The sequence below is a fragment of the Mauremys mutica genome, chromosome 25, assembly GCF_020497125.1.
Source record: "Mauremys mutica isolate MM-2020 ecotype Southern chromosome 25, ASM2049712v1, whole genome shotgun sequence".
Taxonomy (NCBI): domain Eukaryota; kingdom Metazoa; phylum Chordata; order Testudines; family Geoemydidae; genus Mauremys; species Mauremys mutica.
In genome coordinates, this window is record NC_059096.1 from 1,296,110 (window position 1) to 1,302,301 (window position 6,192).

Sequence of the window (6,192 nt, forward strand, 5' to 3'; positions counted from 1 at the left end):
TGACTGTTCTGCACTGATGTGTTTATTTATTCTCCATGCAGTGGGTAGGGCCTGTGGACCTCATCACAGATCAGGACCCTGTTGCACACACAGAGCAAAGAGCTGACAGCCTCAGCATCAGGCCTGGTCGGCTCTTAGCAATTAGCTCAACCTCGCTACATCACTCAGAGCTGTGGAAAAGATCATGCTCTGAGGTCGACCTAACCCCCGGTCCTGACAGCTAAGTCGACAGAAGAATTCTTGCAGCATCGACCGAGGCTGCGTCTACACAACAGACCGTACAGCAAAGCTGTATCGCTCCCGCTGTGCTGCTGTAAGGTCTCCGGTGGTGTAGCCGCTCTAAGCCGGCGGGAGAGAGCTCTCCCGCTGGCAGAATTAAACCACCCCCGATGAGCAGCGGTGGCTATGGCACTGTCCACACTGGCGTGTCTGTCAGTGAAACGTGTCGGGCAGGGGGGTGGCTTTTTCACACCTCTGACCGACAAAAGTGCTAGTGGAGACATAGCCCTAGCTACTGCCTCTGGGAGAGGTGGAGTAACTACAGAGATAGAAAAAGCCCTTGCGTTAATGTAGGAAGTGTCTACACCACAGCAGCACAGCAGCAAGGCTGTACCTGCACGGCTGTACCTGCACGGCTGTACCCGCATCGCTGTACCCGCACGGCTGTACCCGCATCGCTGTACCTGCACGGCTGTACCTGCACAGCTGTAGTGTAGACGTGCCCTAAATGTAAAAGTGTGATTTAAAGGTGCATCGATAACATGTGCTACTTGTGTTAACCAGCACCGGCTGCTCTGTTGGTCAGAGGTCAGAGGCTACAGGCAGCATTGTGGAACCATGTGGCTCACACTTTGGCGACTCCAAGATTAGTGGCAGTGCATTTCTTCCTGCTCTGGGCTTCATTCTCATCCCCCAGAGATCCTGGGAGCAGGCTGGGGGTCTCGGCTGAGAGCACCAGGGAGTAGCAGAATGGGGCCCAGTCTGCACACAGAATCACGAGCCCTGCAAATCCCAGTGCAAGCGAGCGTGTGGGCGAGCGTGTGGGGCGCACCTGTGTGGCTGATGTAAATGCAGAGCAACAGCTGTAATGTTACACTGGATGGTTACGCCAGAGAATTGTATCTGGAGTAGTGGAGTGTATCGCTGTGAAGCCTCCTTCCTACTTGTGAATCAGGCACTGAGCTGTTCTATGGGCCACGCTCTGTTCTGGGTGACCACAGACACACACACGCGTCTTTAATTTTCCATTTGTGCAGCAAGTATCCGCCTCTGTCTGAACCGTGCGGCTCGCTGAGCGTGTTCTCTCATCCCAAGAGGCGTCTGTTCCTCCTATTTCATTTTCCATCTGGGTGGGCTTCTTCCTGGAATTCCCCCTGCAGTCAGCAGCGGTGCTGTGGGAAGAGAGTATTTATATATACCCTGCCCCCCAGGAGATCACATGGCGGAATGTCCCTGGGATACAGTCAAAGGCAGCTGATGGCAGAAATAACAGGTCAGGGTAGATGAGCCATCCTGGCCGCATGGAAGTGACCCAGCCCTCTCCAGAGAATGGAGAGGCAAGTGTGTGTGTGATGTGTGGCCAGAAAGGGTTAAACATCCTGCTGAAAAAATGACTTAAATTCAACCCTTAAAGACATGTGGGGAGATAGGTAACAGTCAACGATGTAATCAACAGTCCCTGTCTATGCTGTATTCTGATAATTCAGAGATCAAAGAACATCCTCACATCTACATGAATTGTAAACACGGGCTATCGCTGTATTCATCTCTCTTTGCAATGTAGAGCAAATCATCGTGAATATGGTAGAACAACAGGCAGTTGACTTATGTTAATTCGTATAGCTAAGTACCAAGGATAGACTGCCTAATGGATAAATTGCCTTATGCTAATCTGTGTGAATAATGAACGATGATGCTTAGGAAATAAGGGCCTATTGTTCCCTGAGGGACTCCAACTTGTCAAAGAAGACCTGAAATTGTATAAAAGATCTTTGGGTCCTGATCCTTTTTATCTCAGATCTACTTATGCTTCACCAGGGGAAGTTTGAGTCACAAGATGAGATCTCAGTTCAGCTGGTACACCCTGGATATGATATTGGACATTGGACTCTAACCTATGGACTAAATTCTAAAAGAACTCTTTGCAGCTACAAAGCTCCCCACCTCTGCTATGAATCCGAACCTCAAGAATTGAACTCATGGCTGTAGGTATATTGATCTTTTAACCATACTCCCTCTCTTTTAATTTTTTAATAAATTTTAGTTTAGTTAATAAGAATTGGCTGTAGCATGTATTTGGGTAAAATCTGGAATATTGGTTAACCTGGGAGGTGATGTGTCTGATCCTTTGGGATTGGTAGAACCTTTTCTTTTATATGATGAAATAAGATTTTCAGAAATCTTCGTCATATTTGACTTGGGTACCTGGATGGAGGCCTGAGGCTGGATTACTTTAAGGGAACTGTGTTGTTGACTTCTGGACAACCCGTGAGATAATAAAGAAGCTGTTTTATGCTGGCTGGGTAAATCTAAGTATTGAAAATATCCACCAGCTTTTGGGGATAATCTGCCCCATTCTTTGCAGTTCACCCTAATTGAGTGACCTCAGCTGGCCCCCACTGGGACCCCAGTCACAGTGAGCCAAAAGACTGCGTCTGCGGGACACATCAAACCAGCGGAGGGAGGTTGGCATTGGGGAAGAGGGAGGTTGACAGGGAAGAGGGAGGGGTGGATGTGTATCTGCTGGTCGGTCAGTGTGCGTGTGGATCCAGTGCCCTGTGTATGTCCCTGGGAGGCTGTCTGGCCGGGTCAAAGAAGCACCAGGCTGGGAGAGTTGAGTTCTGAAAACAACTTTCCATTCAGCAAAACCACACACCGGCAGTGCAGAACATCAGTCTGGCTTGAGACGAACCAGCTGTTCTCCAGACCCTCTGCCCCCTGCTCCTGAGGAGCCCTGCAGGATCTCCCCGCAGCTGGTCAGACTGAGCCAGATTCTGCCCTCTGTTCCCGTGGGGTGAATCAGGAATGAGCACAGCGCTGTGCATGGGGTTGCTCTGGGTTTACACCCTGGGAACCTGGCCAGGAGTCTGCTAGAGAGCGAGCAGTCTCTCCGTGACACAGCTGGATGCCATTCCAGCCCTTTGAGCAGCACTGCGGCCTGCCCGGGAGAGGGATGGGATCTGAGCCCTGTAATGGAAAGTCCCCGCAGGGATCCAGGGGCAAAATGCCCAAGGAGCAGGGGAGGAGTCATGGGACCACAAGCTGTTATATGTCTAGTGCCCCTTGCTAGCGGTTTCCCATGGGGCCATTTCTCCCCCCCGCCCCCCAAGCTGCTGCAAGGGTCAAAGGTGCTGTCCAGAAATACAGCCCCTGGCTGAGATCTAAGCACCGTGCAGCATAGCTGGGGGCAGGGGAGCGTGACGCAGGCAGCCGCGTCTGTGAAGTGAAACTCCCCAGCTGATGGACTGCAGGGCTGCCTGTTCTCTCTGCAGGCTGCTGCGTTCCCAGGTCACCCAGACCCGGACAAACAGCAACACACCAGGACCACTTCCTGGTTCTGCCCTGGGCATCCCCATTGACCTCAAGAGCCCTGCGGGGCTGCTCATGTCCTCCTGACAGTCACACGGGTGAGCTCTCCTGACAGCGACACTGCCGCTCACGCTGTTCTGTCCTGGGCCCAGCACGTCTAGGGACGTGTTCCCTGGGGAGAGGGGTCGGTGGTGCGCACAAACAGCAAACTGGGCACACAACTCTTCCCCAGCCCCAGGGCTCCCAGGAGCCGCACGGGGTCAGACACTGAGACAGGCCAGTCCCGCTTCAGCCTGCACTCGTCCAGTGCCACTGTAATAGTCCTTCTTCGACTGTCCCACAGAGCACCGGGGCTCCCAGAATCCACTGCCTCTGGGGGCTGAGCACCGGGGGACATTGCCGGTGCATTGCAATGGTGGGGTGGAAGTGTCACAGGTCAGCCCACGAGCCAGCCCGGTGAGCGCTGACCGTCTGGGCTGGCTCAGTTCAGAACAGCTCAGACTCGGCCCGACAGCGTCAGGCCCGGCCCCCTGCACCGCTGAGCGGGGCACTCGCTGGCTCAGAAAGGGCCCAGTGCTGCTCTCAGAGGCAGTGGGAGGAGGAACAGCGGGACAGCCCCTGCCCGGCCTTGCTCAGCCCAGGGACTCACCCGCGGTTCAGGGGCTCTGGGACGGGGAGCAGCAGCTGGCCCAGGAAATATTGTCCCGGGGTGACAGGGAATTTGCATGGTGCTCAGATGCCCCCTGCTGGGAGGCTGCAGGAAAAGAGGCCATGACGGGCCCCTGCCCGGGCTGTCCCTGCTCTCTGGGGAGCTCTGCACCCAGCTCGCTCTGGCTCCAGTTTTCCAAAGTGACCTCCAGCTTCTGGCACCGGGGGCCTGGTCGGCCAGAGACGCTCAGAGCCCCCAGGTCCCACCGCTCTCAGCAACAGCTGCGGGCGGGTGGGTGCTCCAGGAGGCTGGAGCTGGGCACCCCAGTCCGTCTCTCTGATCCACGGGCCAGTGCCTGGCCAGACCAAGGGCAGCAGAGCACACTGGCCACTGCGTGCTCACTGACACCCCCAGCTCGCTGGCCACAAGGAGCCCTGAAATCCCCACGGATGCAGCCCCCCAAGATCTGCGGCTCCTCCCTGGGAGGCACTGGCCAGCTGCAGTGGGGCTCCAGGGTGCTGGAAGGGAAGGGGGTGCTGCAGCAGATCCCTCGGTGGTGAGCCCTGGCTGGCCAGCATGGGGGCGGTGGGCTCAGGGTGGAACGTGCTGGGCTGGTCCCAGGGAACCGCAATGTGATTCTCCCTTTTGCAGAGTGATTTTTTTTTCCAGGAGCCACGTGAGGTTGGAGCTGCCCATCCCGTTGCACAGCCTGGAGGGGAAGCTTTGCTGTCCCAGGAGGAAGCCAGGTTACATAACAGAGCTGGTGTTCAACTCCAGCAGGCAGCTGGCGTAGGAAGCCCTGAGATACATGGGGGGGGCAGGCTGGGTGCCCCGGGGGGGGGGGGCGGCGCAGGCTGGGTGCCCCGGGGGGGGGGGGGACAGGCTGGGTGCCCCGGGGGGGGGGGCGGCGCAGGCTGGGTGCCCCAGGACGGGGGGGGGGGGCGGCGCAGGCTGGGTGCCCCAGGACGGGGGGGCACAATTACTCCTTGAGACATGGCATACGCAGGTGAAGAGAGACACATCGCTCTGTACAGCAAAGTGGGACCCAGCTTCCCCCAGCTGTAAATCCCTCCCCCCACCATGCATAAAGGCCCCAAATGGCTCCACGCGGAGCCACCTCATTCCCACTTTCCTGTTTACTTTGGCTGTTTTCCCTCTTTACCACAAACAATGGATGGGAAGGAGAATTCGGTCTCCTCTGGGTGGGCCTGCAGCAGGGAGGACCGGGAGCCAGAACTCCTGGGTTCTATTCCCATCTAGGACACAGAGTCACTCAGCTCTGTGCCTCAGTTTCCCCTCAGTGAAGTGGGGCTACAGGCCCTGCCCATCTGCCGGTGGATGAGCATCTGTCCATTAATGCTGGTGCCAGCTGCCGGGAGAAAGATGCATCTGCTGGTGGAGATGCTGAGCAGGGCCCAGGGGAAGAGGAGAAGTTAATGGTGTTTTGTAACTGCTTCCCGCTGGGGGATCCCAGGAAATTCAGTAACCCTCAGGGAAGCCCCCTGGGCAGGTCTGGGTGTGCTGCAGATCAGGGTGCGAAACACCCAGAGAGGTTCCCAGCAGAGTCCGGCCCCGCTCGGCCCAGCAGGCTAGGGCTGAGTCTGACCCCATGGACTCACCCTCGGGGCTTGCCTGGCACAGCTGCTGTGTGAGGCGAGGCCCTGGGGTCCCGTTCAGCCAGGACTTGCACACCTGGGGTGGAGTTTAGGGAGGCGCTTACCCTGCCTGTGCTGACTTGTAACAAGGCCCTGGGGGAACCTCGCCTCCCCCTGCGGGGGAGGGAACTGAGCCCCTGTGAAAATCTGTTCTGTCCCCAGCCGGCTCTGGGTGGCCACACGGACAGTACGGACACTTGGTGCCATCGGCGCCTTCTTTGGTGGCCCTTGTGGCTTGAGCTGCGGGGGCTGCAGCCCAGTTTCTTGTAGACACGAGCCCAGGCCCCCTGGGCTGGCTGGGCCATGGGCCCTGTGCCGGGGATGCACAGAGACCCTCTGTCTCCAAGGCTGGTGCCCCAG